The 16,966-nt window shown below is 45.3% G+C and overlaps 1 long non-coding RNA gene and 1 pseudogene across 1 annotated transcript in view; both read right to left on the bottom strand.

The window, feature by feature from the left end:
• LOC115273506 overlaps nt 1–7,005 on the bottom strand; it is an 11,434-nt gene extending 4,429 nt beyond the window's left edge. The window contains exon 1 of the long non-coding RNA XR_003900821.1: nt 6,971–7,005. This is a non-coding gene — a long non-coding RNA (uncharacterized LOC115273506). The remainder of the gene's footprint in view (nt 1–6,970) is intronic.
• Nucleotides 7,006–7,869: 864 nt separating this feature from the next.
• Nucleotides 7,870–13,224, bottom strand: LOC115274457 (annotated as a pseudogene).
• Nucleotides 13,225–16,966: the final 3,742 nt, after the last annotated feature.

Genomic DNA, 16,966 nt, shown 5'->3' on the forward strand with positions numbered 1-16,966 from the left:
GGGAGGAAAGAAGGAAGGAAGGAAGGAAGGAAGGAAGGAAGGGAGGAAAGAAGGAAGGAAGGAAAGAAGGAAGGGAGGGAGGAAGGAAGGAAGGAAGGAAGGAAAGGAGAAGGAGCTCTTCAGAGTAAATAATCATTTATCTTGTGGTTACTTGTATTCTGGTTTTCAGCACCTACAAGACTGATAACCTTGAAGAAAATGAGGCTGTGAATTAGCAGGTCAGTCACCCTTCCCCCTAAAATACACACCTGAGGCAGCCTATTCCAGCTCTGGACTACTCTCTTGAACATTTTCCTTTACACTGAGCAAAATCTATGTGCCTGTATTTCCCACCCCTGGTCCTCTCCCCTGTTTTGAATTCACACAGAACAAGTCTAATCTTGCCTTCACATGTAAAAGTTCACAGTGAAGGCCTGTCTATGAAGGGACAGAGGGAGAGGGTGGCCTTTGTGGAAGGTTAGTTCTCTGAGGGCCGTTGTCTCCTTTGGAGCAGTAACAAGCAACTTTATCTATGCCTTTATTTGGGAAATACTAAAAAATTTTCAACCCCAAGTCTTCCTTCCAAATTCCAGTATTGGCCTCTTTTATTGTTACCTTATTCTTCCTCACTGTCCCCTTATGCAGATCATAGGCTGGAGGGAACAGGACTCAAGATAGCTAGGTTTGGAGGTGAAGGCATGAAAGGTGACTCAGTTTGGGTTGGAATGTGGCAAGAGAACCCCCCCCCCCAAAACTGGAGATACTTATATCCAATTAGCACAAAGTGCAGTCACTCCATCGTCACCAAAGCCACACAGCTGGGACAGGAACAGGAAGCCGGGAACACCTCCCACTACCCATCATGTACTAACATTTTCTCTCAGCCCAGCTTTCCTTGTTCCCCTCACCCCTGTCTACTGTCTTCTTTTCTAGAATGCTCCTTCCAACAACTGTTGCAGATGCCAATGGAGATAAGAGAAGAGATTTGAGAGAAAAGAGAGGATGTTTATTTACTTAGGATCTTAAACTCCTTAAAGTCTACTCGTTGTTAATCCTCCTTAGATAGAACTTATTCTTCTGATTTCCTCAGCCTTCTACTCATATCTTCCCAAAATGCAAATATTGTTTGCTGATTTATCACGACCCATCATTTCCTTTCTCATGGTAAAAAGCTTTCTGAGTTTCCTGTGAGGGGCCACCCTACTTAGTCCACACGGTTTATTGAAGACTGACCACACACAACTCACCATCCCAGGGATGAACCATAGTCATGGTGATTGGCTGCAGGGTTGAAACATGATGGGAGCTGTCCAAGGAGAGTGTGAACTGGTGCTTTTTCTGGTATTAGTAGCAAAAATGTGCTGAGTTTGCTAAGTTGATTCAATGTAAACCTGGAGCTGCTGCTGGTCATTGTTATGCTCTTCTGGGGATAGCTGAGCATGAGAAAAACACTAAGGGGAGAAGGAACAAGAGAGGAAGAAAGACAGGTTTTGGCTTATGGCTGCTTGAGTTGAGTACCTCTCTGGCATCCAAAAGAATTCTGAGAAATACTTGACCCCAGCAAGTCTTAAATTTAGGGGTCTCAAGACCCTTTTGCACTTTTTAAGTTTATTAATGACCCCGAAGAGCTTATACTTATGTGATTTGTATTGATATTTATCAGCCTAGAATTTAAAATTGGGAAAAATTTTTAAATTGCTACTTCATACAACTAGTAACAAACCCATGACATGTTAAAAGAAATAATATATTTTATGGAAAATAGCTATTTTTCAAAACAATATCTTTAGTGAAGAGTGTGGCACTGTTTCACATTTTTTCAATTCCCTTGCCATGCTGACTTATTAGGAGATAGCTGAATTCTTGGGGCACCTGGGTGGCTTGGTCACTTGAGCTTCTGACTTCAGGTCAGGTCATGATTTCACAGTTCAAGAGTTTAAGCCCCACATCAAACTCTGTGCTGACAGCTCAGAATCTGGAGCCTGCTTTGGATTCTGTGTCTCCCTCTCTCTCTGTCCCTCTCCAGCTTGTGCTCTGTCTCCCTTTCATTCTCTCAAAAATAAATAAAAACATCAAAAATGTTTTAAAAAAGGAGATAGCTGAATTCTCATACATGCTTCTCCGTTAATATATTGCCATATGTTGTTTTAGTTAAAGTGTATAAAGAAGACCCATGTCATTGGAAAAGAGAGGGATATCTTAATAAACTTTTCAGAGAGTTGTGGAAATTCTTTTTTGATATCATTCCAAAACATGACAAGGGGTGAAATTTGAAACTAAAAATGAACTTTTCTTATTCTTTTTTTTTAATAGGCTCCATGCCCAGCGGTGGAACCCAGTGTGGTGCTTGAGCTCACAACTCTGAGATCACGACATGATCTGAGATCAAGAGTCTGACACTTAACCAAATGAGCCACCCAGGTGGTCCGAACTTTTCATATTCTGTACAGTCATGAGAGAATGGGAGTGACAGAAGGAAAAATAATATCTAGAATAAGAGGGAAATTTGATTTTTCTGGCCCTTCTGAAGAGATTTCAGGGACCTTCAGGGGTCCCTGAACCGTACTTTGAGAACTGCTGCTCTAGCCTAATCCTTACAAACTCCGACTCTCTCTATGTGTATTGTTCTAACATAAACTTCTAAAGAAACAGGAACTGATTTGCCTCATTCAGCCACCATTCAGTAAGATCCCTGGTAGTTATTTGACAAATACTCCTGAATGCTCCCTGTGCTCCAAGCACTATGCTTCCTAGGAACTGAGAATAAAGAGGTGAACAAAACAGAACTGGCGCCTACTCACACCTTACTGACAGTCTGGTGCACCACAGAGAAATTAATCAAACAATAGAGTTTTAATATAACCATATTGTAAACCTAGGTTACAATACTGGCCTAAGAGTCATGAGGAAGCTACAAAACGTATCAAGTCAGAGAGTTGCCAGAGGTGCGTTCCTTAGTGATGTGACTTTTAGGAGAGGAAAAGGACAAGTAGTCACTTGCTGTCGGGGGCAGGGAGTGATGGTGGAGGAATGTGGCTTGCTTCAGAGAGGAAATAGCACGTGAAGTGTCTTAGGGAAGGAGAAGCTTCAGGAAGCCAGCATGACTGGAAAGGAGGTAGAGAAGAACACATTGCAGGAAGAGTCTGAAGAGGTAGACAAACGCCATGTTAGAGCACTTGAAGAAGACCATCTTCTCGGGCTGCTGGCCGACCTACAGAAGACTGCCTTTCAGTCAGGCACTTGTCACTGGTCCAGTGACCTGGAGCTACAGATGCAGGGTGGTAGCCCATGCCTAAGGGACTGTCCACTTGGAGGGGACTGGCCAAGTGGGGTCACGGTCTCCTCCAAAAACAGATTCCATGTCTCATTGCTTCACGGTTACCCAATGCTCACCCTTCCTCCAGTCTGGAGGCTTTGAAGATCTTTTGTATTTGCTGGTTCATCCAGGCTTGGTATTCAGTAGGGACCCTGTCATAGGTGGGGTTCTCGAGGGGCAGATTCTGAGATGGAGATTAGCAGCAAGATGTTATTTAGGTCGTGCTCTTGGAAAGGAAACCACAGAGGTAGGAGTGGACAGAGGGAGAACTCACCAGCAAGGCAGACTCAACAAAGGTCTCAGCAAATTTCATGGGCAGCTCTGAACATGCACTGGTCCTTCTGAATTGCCCCGAGTTGCAGCAGCTCCCAAGGGAGGCATGACTTAGGAAGCAAGCATGACAAGGCAAGGCTGTTTTCCTTAGTTAATGCAATCCCCAGTGTAGGCTGGTGACAGAGGGCTGTCTTCGAGCCCCATTCCCAGCTCCTGAGAGAATAATCCTTCTTCCCTGAAGGAAGATCGGTGCCTCACAGAGCCTCCCACACTCACAGATACACCCAACAAGTTCATGACGGTGTTTATAAGGAGAGCAGTGGCCAACGGGTCAGAGGGACTGAGTTCTAGTGCTGGCTTTCCACAAATCAATCTTACATACAGGCTTATAGTTGATGGCCTGTGTCCCCTCTGTTTCATCTCCCCACTTTATCACACATCCTTTCTCACCAACCTGCTCCATCTGTGTAGGCCTTCAATCTTGTCTCTCAACTTTCCAAGCTCAGGGCTACTTTGGGGCCTTTGCACTGTTGATAGGAATGATCTTATTTGCATGTTACAGTAGAATAGATGCTTCAAGAGTGTGGAGACTTCGTGTTGTTCTTTGTGACCTCAGAGACTGGAACTAGTAGGTATCAAAGTATTTGCTAAAAAGACCAATAAGGGGCACAAGGCAGAGTGGGTGTATTTGCTTGCTAGCATTGACTTAATCGAGTATCGCAGAGTGGGGGGCTTCAACAACAGAAGTGTATCCTCTCAGAGTTTTGCAGGCTAGAAGTCCGAAATCAGAGTCAGGAGGGTCAGTTTCTTCTGCCTGTTTCCTTGGTTGTTTTCACATGGCCCTTTCTCTGTGCAGATGTGTATCCAAATTGCCTCATCTTAGAAGGACACAAGTTATACAGAATAAGGGTCCACCCAAATGATCTTATTTTACCTTAATTACTTCCTTACAGAACACATCTCCAAACACAGTCACACGCTGAGGTGCTGGGGGGTTAGGATTTCAATACACAAAAAGGCTATGTTATAGACGTTCTCTCTTAGAAGCATCGCGATGTCACACTGAAGAATGGGCTAGAACTTGAACGTAGATCTCCTGACCCGAAGCCTGCACAGTTAACTGTTTCTAGAAAATACCTGTTATTTATCTTCATAGCTTCCTACCCCAAGATTTAAATTGCTAGCATCCTGCATCAACAGAGCTATAATCAGCTTCATTACATGGTATTTTGTGGTGTTCTCTCTAAGTCACCTGTAGCCCTCTCCAAGGAGAAGGGAATCATCTGAAAAAAAACAAAAAAACAAAAATCCCAGAAGCCCAGATGTTGTCCAGAGTCAGGGTAGAGAAGCATCAACAAACATCTTTTTTGCTCCCAGCATTGTCAAGTCTAATGCTTTGGTTCTCTCCCTGAAACTTAAAGCAAAATCAGAACTTCCTTCATTCTCAGTTTCATGAGCTTGGAATAGGCCCAAGATAAGGTTAAAAATCAAAGAGTCTGAGAAAACTGCAACCAATTACCCTGAAAAATATGCTAAGCCTGAACAGATTTATTCAACGTTGCTTAGTGGGTGGCTTCACAGCACGGAGGCCAAGATTTATCATCTGCTTGGCTTTGCCTTTGATTATTCATTGACTGGGAAGGCTTTCTTACCATAAGCTGATACAGTCTCCCGTCTCAGAGAAAGGAGGGGGGAATACAAGACACCACACTGACTGATTCATTTCAAACAGAATGTTTTTTAAGAGAGACAGACCTGTGGTACTAATGAATATTCCCTGTTTTTCCTTTTGAATTCACAGCAGGAGATAAATGAAAATTTTAACGATGGGTGGAAGGGTGCTGGTGGAATGTTCTACTGATTCCATTGGGTGTATATCCAAACACACATGATAACTGCCTGTTAATAAGCCATGCATTGTGCTGGATATTGTCCTAAATTATCTCATTTTGCTTGCATAAAACCTTACAGGAAGCTGTTATCATCCTCATTGTCCAACGGTGCCTGGGTGGCTCAGTAAATATCCAACTTTGGCTCAGGTCATGATCTCGCAGTTCATGGGTTTGAGCCCCGCATTGGGCTCACTGTTGACAATTTGTAGCTTGGAGCCTGCTTCAGATTCTGTGTCTCCCTCTTTCTCTGCCCTTCCCCCACTTGTGTTCTGTCATCCTGCCTCTCAAAAATAAACAAACAAAACAAAACAAAAGAAGAACTGCATTGTCCAATATGGCAGTCACTAGCCACGGATGGCTATTGAAGTTTTAAAAGTCAGTTCTTTATTTACAGCAGCCACATTTTAAGTGCTCAAGAACCGTATGTGACTGGTGGCTACCACATTGCATGGCACAGATATAGAATATTTTCATCATCACAGGAAGTTTTACTGGACACGCTGCTCTAGGACCTAGAGGTAAAGAGACCTACCATTTGCTTAAGCAAAGACAAGATTCAAATCTAGACCTCTCTGCTCCAAGTCCAGGTTTTTCCCACTGCTGCAATACTCCCACATCATCTGTGATCTTCCTTCCCAGTAGGGGACCAATGAGCTCCCCAAGGGCAGCAACTTTGACCCTGATTTCTCTGGTAATCCCATGAACGAAAAACTTTTTTCTTCCCTAAAGGGTGTGTTGGGAAATGCTAAGAAATGGCCAGCAGGTGGTGTGCGTGTCCCATGTCTTGTAACATGTGCCGGCTCAAGGCCCTGCTAAAAGGTGCTCCCAAAAGCCAAAAAGTTGTTTGTTTGGAGAAAGGATTTGAATAGATATTTCACCAAGAACAGATTTATAAATGCCAATAAGCTTATGAAAAAATATTCAATGTCATTAGTCTTTGGGGAAATACAAGTCAAAACCACAATGAGGTACCACTTCATAGTCATTAGGAAAAAAGAAAGGAGGAAAGGAAGGGAAAGGAGGAAGGAAGGGAGAAAAGGAGGAAGGAAGGCAAGGAAAGACTCCTGCTTGTTAGCAGAAAGTAGCAAGTGTTGGTGAGGAAGTGAAGATATTGGAATGCTCGCACATTGTTCGAGGAAATAAAATAGCAAAATAGCACAGCCGCTGCGGAAAACAGTGTGGGAGGTCCTCAAAAAATTAAACAGGAATTTCCATAAGATCCAGCATTTCCACCTGTAAAGATGTACCCAAAGGAATTGAACCCAGAGAGTTGGAGAGATAAACGCACACCAACGTTCCTAGCGGCATTACTCAGAATAGCCAAAAGGTGGAATCAACCCGTGTCAATCAATGGATGAACAGATAAACAAAATGTGATGTATCTATAAATGAAATATTATTTGGCCTTTAAAATGAGTAAAACTGATACCTGCTACATGTGGCAAACTCTTGAAAACATGCTAAGTGAAATAAACCTGACAAAATAGTATTATTATATGATTCCACTTACAGGAGGTACACAGAGTAGTCAAATTCATAGACAGAAGGTAAAATGCCAGTCATCGGGTACTGTAGGGAAAGGATAGAGAATAGTTAATGTTTAATGGGTACAAGAATTTTGGTTTGGGAAGATGAAAAATTCTTGTAGACGAATAATAGTGCTGGTTATGTGACCATGTGAATGTACCTCATGTCACTGAGTTGTACACCCAGGAATGGTTAAAATAGTAAATTTTATATGATGAATATCTTCCACAATACAATTAAAAAAAAAATAAAACAAGTTGGGGGTGCCTGGGTCGCTCATTCAGTTAGGCAGCCAACTTTGGTTTAGGTCATGGTCTCATAGTTCATGGGTTCGAGCCCCACATTGGGCTCTGTGCTGTCAGCTGAGAGACTGGAGCCTGCTTTGGATTCTGTGTGTTCCTCTCTCTCTCTCTGCCTCTTCCCTGTTCACGCTCTGTGTCTCTCTGTCTGTCTGTTAAAAATAAATAAACATTAAAAAAGTAAAAAATAAAACAAGGATAGGGGAACCTTGAGGCTCAGTCGGTTAAGTGTCTAACTCTTGGTTTCAGCTAAGGTCATGATCTCATGGATTCCTAAGATGGAGCCTCCCTTCTCTCTGCGCAGGGCCTGCTTGGGATTCTCTCTCTCCTTCTCTCTCTCTCTGCCCTTCCCCACTCTCTCAAAATAGATTAATAACCTTTAAAAAGGAATAAATAAAACAAGGATAAAACACTTTCTTTTTGCAGTTTTCTAGTTGGGGTTTGGTTCCTAGGTAGGGAGAGTCCTATGCAGTACAGGAAAAAGGGAAGGGCCACAACCTCAACGCCATGCCTGGCCTTCCCACATTAAGTACAAAGAAGGATGATCCAGACATTAGTCTAGCATACCTACATCATGCCTTTAATGGCCAAGTGCAACTTCACTTGTAAAGATACCTTCTTTTCCCAAGACATGGGCCTTCCAGGAGCCCAGAAGATATGTGAGACAACTGATGTCCATTTGCCATCTCCAGAAATGCTGCTGTGAAGTGAGGCATGGCCTTTAAGAATCATTCTGTCTACCCCCTCCCATGATTGATAGGCATCAGAGTTAACTGATCCCCACTCAGGCCCACCTGTTTGTCATATTTTCCTCTCCATTCTCTTTGCCAAGATCCAGTCCAAAATTCACGTATCCTAGGGTGTTGCCACAAAGCTGGTGACTGCAGCTGCTATGAGGTGTGGTCTAGGACAGGAAGGATATGGGTGGCCAGGGAGGCTCTGTCTAGGATCCAAGTTTCAATCACAAAACACAGAGGGCTGTCTCTCTGAAAGTTGCTCTTGTCTATCTTCTTTGTTTGAGTTCTTGATAGCTTCCACATAGCAAAATACCTGCAAAGGATTTTGATCATGGTGGTTCTTGACTTGTAGGAACCAGTGGGCCCCCAGAGCATACCTGCATCCACAGATCCCAGGGTGAGACCACAGGATGTGAGGGCGCTTCCTTTCCAGAATCACCATGGTGGTCAGACCTGAGCCCTCTGAGCTTGTCCCGCTCATGGGCCACCTGCCGGTATGTGTCATCCTGCATGGTGATGTATAGGTTGAGCATAAGCAGTGTGGCAATGATGGCAAAGGCAAACTAGACCATGCCGAACACTTAATAGTCAGCAGAGGAAAAGTTGAAAAGTGCTGAACAATGCCATGGATAGTCATGGATTACCCCAGACTGGCTAGGTCCTCTGTCTGGAAAATGACACAGAATGCTGAGGCAAATCCCAGAAAAAACTAAGCCATCAGCTGACAGAAAGGCATTCGGTCTTCAAAAATCATCTTCTAGGAGCACTTGGCTGGTTCAGTCTGCAGAGCATGTGACTCTTGATCTCCAGGTTGTGAGTTTGAGCCCTGCATTGAGTATAGAGATTACTTTAAGAAAAATATAAGGAAGCGCATGGGTGACTCAATCGGTTGAATGTCCAACTCTTAATTTTGACTCAGGTCATGATCTCATGGTTTGTGGGATTGAGCTCCCTGTTGGGCTTTGTACTGGAAGCACAAATCCTGCTTGGGATTCTCTCTCTCTCTCCTCTCTCTTTCTCTCCCCCTCCCTCCCCTGTACACACATACTCTCTCTCTCTCTCTAAATAAATAAATAAATATTTTTAAAAAAGAAATGATATGCTTGAGAAGGATGTTTGAATCACTTCAGTTGTTTTTAATTAAATAAATCATATAAATAAATAAAAATAAAAAAGAGTGCTTGGGTAGCTCAGTCACTTAAGCATCCAACTTGGGCTCAGATCATGGTCTCATGAGTCCAAGCCCTACATGGGGCTTTCTGCTGTCAGCATGGATCCTTCTTCAGATCCTCTGTCCCCTTCTTTCTCTGCACCTACCTCATTCATGCTCTCTCTCTCTCTCTCAAAAATAAATAAACATAAAACAAAAACAAAAAACACAGTAATTATCTTCTGGATCATGATAGTGAAAGCACAGAGGATTCCAGATGGAATACTCAAGCGAAGTACATAACGCCACACAAGCCCAGCAGCAGGGTGACAGTCATGGGCACCATCTCCCCATTTGTGTTGGACAGCCACATCCCCATGGTCACCAGCACTATGCAGGCATAGGTGATGATAAGGATGTGGAACGACCCCCAGAGGACAGTCTGTCTAAAATAACAAGAGGCACCAACCCTGAAGATGCTCAGGATCTGTAGGAGCAGGATGATGACAACCTTGATGATGGTCATCAACTCCCCCATGAGCCAGATTTTGTCCTGGTGAATCACAAAGACCTCCTGTAGTGGTCTCTGTTGGAAAATGGTGTTATCTCAGGAATCTGTGCAGTTGCCAGTTTGGAACTTGAGGGGGCAGTAGATATAGCAGATCACATAGAACAAGTACAAGGCACCCAGAACATAAAAGAACCACTGACCATATTTCTTCCACTTGAAGCTCACTAGTTGCTTTGCTGGGGTCTGTTCTGGGATCTCGTGAGCCTCCTGCTTCTTGAGGAGACCACGAGCTCTAGAAAGGACAAGTCCTCTCCCCAGCAGTTGATCTCTGTGAGGTCACAGAGAGTGGAGGTCAGCGGCTCATATGTCCACTGGATGTGCTTCCACTTCTGCGTCAGATGCTGGAACATCACAGTGTTGCCCTCTACTCCTGTCGGCTTGAAGAGGTGAGACCCCGGTGATTGGGCACAAGGTCCAGGGACTGCAGGTGGTCCCTCCTCCCATCATGGGACAGGAGCAGGTTGTACATCAGGCAGGCAAATATATATTTTTTTTTTGGCAGGAGGATGAGAACATGCAAGATGATGTTTCCCAGAGAGTCCTGGGCCTGGATGCTGGCTCCCTGCTCAATGAGCAGCCTCACAGAGGACAGAGGATGCTCCCCAAAGTGGATGGGATTGTAGGGGCTGTGGTGGAAAGCTGTGCCTGTAGCTCTTACAGAAATGCCAGTCCCATGGGCAAGCAAGGCTTACACAAAGTTCACGTTCTGGTTTACGATGGTTATGTGTAGAGCAGTCGGACCTACAGCTGGCTCACACGTGGTGGGCTCTGTGACCGTCTCCCGGGCAGCCTCTGCCAACACCATGGCTGCCATGAGATTGTCTCAGAGGGCTGCCATATGCAGCACCATCCCCCTCAGCGCTCCTCTTCGTCCAAAGTCAGAGGTTCAGTCCAGCAAAAATTTCTTCAGGAAACAGGTGATTTTTCTTGGCTGCCTGAAGCAGTGGAAACTCTTGAACCCTTTTTTGTTGCAGCCTACAGGCTTTGTCTAGAGGCTGATCCTCTAGATCCCCAGTCCTGCTCTCTGACCAGCCAGGAGGCCAGAAGTTCCTGGAATTGGATCCAGAACTGCCTTCTGCTTTCAGCAGAAGCTGCCCCCATGTCTTCTTTCAGGCACTGGCAGGTGACGGAAGTTTGGTACAAGTTGCGGGTCTAGGACTCAGCAGAAGCTGAGGAAGACACAGGAGCTGGGGTAGGGACTGAGCATGAGTGTATCTTCCATGTGACTTGTGTATATAGCTTGTAGGGGTGTGTGTGTGCGTGTGTGTGACCAAACACTTGTTTTGTTGCAAAACATAGCCAAGAGATACCACTGGAACTGTGCACTCTTTATCTTTCTCTCTCTCCCCTCCCTGCTCTCTTTATGTTCTTCTTATCACTCAGAAACTTTGCAGTAAAGACGTTTACAAACTGGAAAATACAGCTAGCCACCTTCCAATGTCGATTCCCTTGGCTTTAAATATATCCGTATGTGGACAGACTCATTCCTGAAACTCTGTTTTTATCTATCTGTCTGCTTGATATCACACTTGAACATCAAAGAGGCATTTCAAAATGAATTTGACCAAAACAGAATTCTCACTTCCCTGACCCCTCTGCCTCCCAAACATGTTCTGTGCCCATCTTCCCTATTTCTATAAATAACGCCACCATCCACATTCAGGCCCAAACCCAAGGCGTTGGTCCTTTAGTGATCGCTCACACACACACACACACACACACACACACACACGCCCACATGTGTGCAGCAGGCACACGCACCCCACATCACACCATCTGCAAATCCTGGCGGTTCTACCCCAGGAAGGATCTCGAATCCACTTGCTTCTCCCCATTTCCATAGCACCTTCCTCATCTAAGCTGTCATTTCCTTTGGCCCGGGCAGCTGCCATTGCTTTTACGTGGTCTCTGTGCTTTGACCTTTGTCCTTTTCTAAAACCAAATCAGAACAAGTCACTTCCTTTAGAACCAAACTGACTCCTGCAGTTCTTGTAGGCCTACAAGACCCTGAAAGGTCTGCCCCCTGCTTGCTTGTTTGATCTCACCTCCTAGGACTCCCCTGGTTGGTCACTAAGCTGTCATTCCTCATGTGGGTCCTCAAGTACCCTAAGCCCATTCCTACCTCAGCGCCTTTGCATGATTTCTGGTCTTGATCCAGGGGTCCTCACCACAGAAAGTTCTTCCCTGATGACTCTATCTAAAGCAGGCTTCTTGTTCCAGTTTTTAAATCATCACACTATTTCTATCCTTCAGAACAGTCACCCCGGGGGTGCTTGGGTGGCTGTCATTTGGGTGTCCAACTCTTGATCTTTGTTCAGGTCTGGATCTCAGGGTCGTGGTTTAAAGCCCTGCACTGGGTATGAAACTTACTTAAAAAAAGAAGACACCCCAATTGTAAGTAACATAGATACTGTTTCCTTGCTTGTTCCCTGATTTGGTGTTGGTCTCCCACACTAGACTGCAAGCTCTTCTTCCCCACTGGAACCTGAACTCAAATCAAACCAGCTTCAAAGTTTCAGTACATTTCAAAAGACAAGGAAAAATGCATCCATAAGAACTCATATATATGAAAGTATTATTATTTGTCATTAAAATTGCTGTCTTGTCTTCCTATCTTCAAAACCCCTGTGGCATTCTTGTTCTGGATTTCCTTCAGAGCCAAGCTACTCAAACATGTGATCACCACGTGGTTCTAAATAGGCTCTGATACGGTTCATGGGTTCGAGCCCCACCTTGGACTATGTGCTGGCAGTGTTGACCCTGCCTGGGATCCTCCCTCTCCCCTCTCTCTCTGCCCCTCCCCTGCTTGCTCTGTCTCTCTCTCAAGATAAATAAATAAACGTAAAAGGTTTTTAAGTGGGCTGTGATACAAGAAGTGGAAAGGAGCACATTCTAGAAGAGTATCAATTTAATCTCTTTTCTTATTTTTATTAAAACATTTTAAGTTTATTTGTTTATTGAGAGAGAGAGAGAGAGAGAGAGAGAGAGAGAGAGAGAGAGAAGTGGGGAAGGGGCAGAGAAACAGAGAGAGAGAGAGAAAGAATCCCAAGCAGCCTCCCTGCTGTCAGCACAGAGCCTGACATGGGACTCAAAGTCATGAATGTGAGATTATGACCTGAGCCGAAAGCAAGAGTCAGACGCTTAACCAACTATGCCGCCCAGATGCCCTTAATCTCTTTTCTTACATTGAAGGCATACATGAAAATATTTCTCACTCTCCATGAACACAGCCGCCTCACACACATCTGCCTGGTCCAGAATCTGGTGGGTGATACTGAAGCTGTCAGGTCTAGCTGGTAGGGCCCCGGCAACGCTGCTGCAAGACCCTGGACAGGCCCAGCCTTCCCGCCCCTCCAGCGTGCCCAAGCCGATCCACGCTGCACAGACCCTGATGACAGAGGCATCCTGCAATCCCACCTGACGGAGCTGCCACAAACTCGGTTTTGGGCGGGGGGAAACTGGGAAGTGCTCACGGTTCATGGCTTCGGACCCCATGTCGGGCTCTTTGCTGACTGCTCAGCGCCTGGAGCCTGCTTTGCATTCTGTGTCTCCTTCTCTCTCTGGCCTTCCCCACTCATACTCCATCTCTCTCTCTCCCTCTCTCAAAAATAAATAAACATTTAAAAATTTTTTTAAATAAAGCAAAAATTTTTAAATACTGGAATTTGTGTTTATATGGGAAAAATAGGGAGGGCCTATGATAAGATCATGAAAAATAAGTTCTCACCTGTGTGTATGTCTAATGGAACATTTCAAATCCTGTAGGGACACACTACAATTCTTTGTCCCACAGGCCTGTCCCACCGTGGCTCCCAATGCCAGAAGGACATGAGATTTCTCCATCTCCACCTCTACACCCCTACGATCCTAATGTAAACCAAAAGCATCCTCACAAGGAAACATCCCCTGAAGATGGTGCTACCCCCTCTGAGCAGGACTTCCTTGAAGCCACAGCTCTTAGGAGAACCTCACATCTTTCAGACATTTTGGGGGTTTTACGGCAATGCAGTACACTATCACCCAACTGGGAATCCAAGGGGTAGGGGCAGAAGAAATGATGTTAGCTCCAAAATAGGAAAAAACCTGCCCCTTTGAATGATGGACTAAACCTCAGGCAGTTGGTGAAACTCCAGCTCCAAAGAGCACACAATACTGGGGAAACACATAGTGACAGCAGGAAACTAGGCCAACTGGTGACACGGACACAGAAGTGCTACAAGACATGATAGGGCACGTAAGAACAGGAAGGTGAGCCATAGCCACAGAGAAACATGGGGGTGAGCAGCAGGATTGCCCCACAGGACAAGGCACCAGTTGTTGAAGAATCACGGTGTGTAAGGGCACTTCTAGAAATTCAGAGAGAGAGTGGAGACAATAGAGGGTATTGGTTAAGAATGTGAGCTTTAGGGAGCACCTGGGTGGCCCAGCTGGGTAAAATTCCTACACTAATGATAATCCCTATCACATGGGGTTGTTCTGGGGGTTAGAGGAGATCATAGGTAAGGGGCTTAGCATGGGGCTTGGGTGGCCTGTGAGCTGCTCAAGAGTGAGACTGTCTAGTTTTGTTCCCTTTTATCCCCGGGAGTACTTGATGTGAAGCAGGCACAGATCACTCTATTTGCATGAACTGACCAGGAAGGCCCTGTAAAAGGTACCGTTCTCATTATCAAGAATGATAAAGAGAAAAGGAACTAGATACCGGAGGCTGGCTAGGAAGCAGGGACTTGGTTTCTGTGCTGGGCCGCGAGATCACAGGCAGTATCTGTCACACGAAGAGGAAACCAGATCACCCTTGTAACTGAACCAACGCTCCTGAAACCACTGTCTCAGTGCCTGGGGGCTGCTGAGATCCTAGGAGAAAGCCATGCAGGTCCACCATAGTGGGGCCGAACAGCCCCTGGGCACCACGGTGCATGGGGAAGAGGCCTCCGCCGACCCAGGGGAGCACTCTCCTTGCCTGCAGACCTGTGGCCCCATAACAGGAAGCGTGGGCCTGTCTTCTCCCCTCTAGGAGCTGGACATAGCAAAACTCACCGGGAGCCACGCACAGTAAGAGGAAAGTAGGCCAGCCCTGGCTCCTTCCCCCTTTACCAGCTCCATATCACGTCACTCCTCCCTTTGTGTTCTGAGCTCCAGCCGCACTGGCCATTTCCTTGTTTCTCGAAAATGCTAAGCTTCCCCACCCACATCCCCACCGCCCACTCTTTGCCTGGCTAATTTCTGCTCACCCTTCAGGTCTCAGTTCAAACATCACTTCCTCAGAGAGCCTGTCCCTGAACCCCCCGGATAGGTGTGGGGCCCTCCCACTTAGGCTCAGCCTTATCGGTTTCTAGCCTTTTGCATCTTCACACCTCATGCAATGGCACTTATCGTTGGGGTAGGAAACTGCCCCCTGTCCATCTCTCTCACTAGACTGGACACTCCTGAGGGGAGACACCGCATCGAGCGGATAACCCCATATCCTCTGCTATGTAGCCCAGTGCCTGCTACAGGGTTAGCCTTCAGTAGATGTCAGCTGGAAAAGAAATTGGATGGGATCAGGGAAGGAGCCGCAAAACTCAGAGCAGGGTTACTGGGTTTGTCCTAAAAGATAATCAGATCATAGACTAACCCAACTCTTAAGAAAACCAGGCCACCGACATTCCTGATTGAATATTCATTTTGCAGCAATTTCTCACCCTATTTCAAGGCCTAGCCCACAGTGGAGATTTATGTCACCCTTTCCTCTCAGATGCAAACGGCAGTGGTAGCAAATACTTTGATTTATTTCCCTCTCCTCCCTGCTGTCCAGCAAGATGCCATGAGCCATGTCAGGTGTACCATCCCTTTGATCTTGCTGGTGATAAAATGCATTTGCTACCAAGTTCTAGGCAGAAACGAAAGCTGAAAAATAGATTCCTCTCTAGCTACATGCGTCCTCCACTGTTCCACCACCACCACCACACAAACAAACCCCTGCCAAGCATTTTAAAATCCGCCAAGTGAGACACCTGAGTTCCATTTTCTGGCTCATGGGCAAAAAATCCCAGTTTATTTCTAGAGATTTCTTCATTTTTTTTTTCCTCCTGCATCAGCACTGCTGGGAAGCTCAGGTCCTTTTAGGTGCTTACAGGGAGCAGGCAGAGAACAGTTGGCCTAAATGTCCAGCTCTTATTACAGACATGGAAATGGCAATTTCCCAGCATTTAGCTTCTAATAGCTAATTATCATTTCTAATCACTGAGCTCTCCATTCTAAACCAGCAACTATGCCATTAAGTGCTTCACATACAAGAGCCTGTTTAATCCTTTCAACAGCTCTATGGAACAGGTACTATTAATGTATCCATTTTACAGATGAAGAAAACTGAGGCAAGTTGAAGTAACTTCCTAGATCCACATGACCAGCTAGAAGTGACAATACCTGTCAAACCCAGGTCTCTACCCCTGCAGCCTGATCTCTTAAGTGTCAAACTTTGTTACAAGAATAATTGCTACTTATATGGGTGCCTGGGTGGCTCAGTCAGTTGGGTGTCTGACTTTGGCTCAGATCATGATCTCATGGTTTGTTGGTTCAAGCCTCACATCAGGCTCTCTGCTGACAGCTCAGAACCTGGAGCCTGTTTCAGATTCTCCGTCTCCCTCGCTCTCTGCTCCTCCCTGACTCATGCTCTGTTTCTCTCTGTCTCAATAATAAATAAACATAAAAAATTTAAAAAATTAATTGCTACTTATAGAGTACTTTGATGGTCAAATTAGTTGATTAATAGAATAGCAGTAGCAACAATACCAAGGATTATGATCATAGCTAAGTGTTCAATGAATGTTACCTGTTATTGTTATTGTAGTTGTTATGTTATGATCTCTGATTTAAAAATATCATCTTAAAGGGAGAGACCATTCCTCTGAATGGTCTGAAGACTCTTCTCTACTCTGTGGTCTCTGTCTTGGGGTCTGGTCACAGAAGTGGTGTGTGTGTGTGTGTGTGTGTGTGTGTGTGTGTGTGTGACTGAGCCATCTGTCTGTTGAGGTGGCTGTGACCCAATTGTTCAGTTCCCCCTTGGGTCAAGGGTGCACCATCACACATGCCCCAGAAGCACCCAAGTGGGATCTGAGATGCACCCATGAAGGTGACAAACCCCAGCTTCTATTACCAGTTCCTAGAACTAGGCTGTTTCCCCACGTAGCGTCCTGTTATGATTCATACGGAGTAAGAGCTGAATGACAAGTTCAAGTCTCTCTTT

Source organism: Suricata suricatta, chromosome 12 (assembly GCF_006229205.1).
Source record: "Suricata suricatta isolate VVHF042 chromosome 12, meerkat_22Aug2017_6uvM2_HiC, whole genome shotgun sequence".
Lineage (NCBI taxonomy): Eukaryota > Metazoa > Chordata > Mammalia > Carnivora > Herpestidae > Suricata > Suricata suricatta.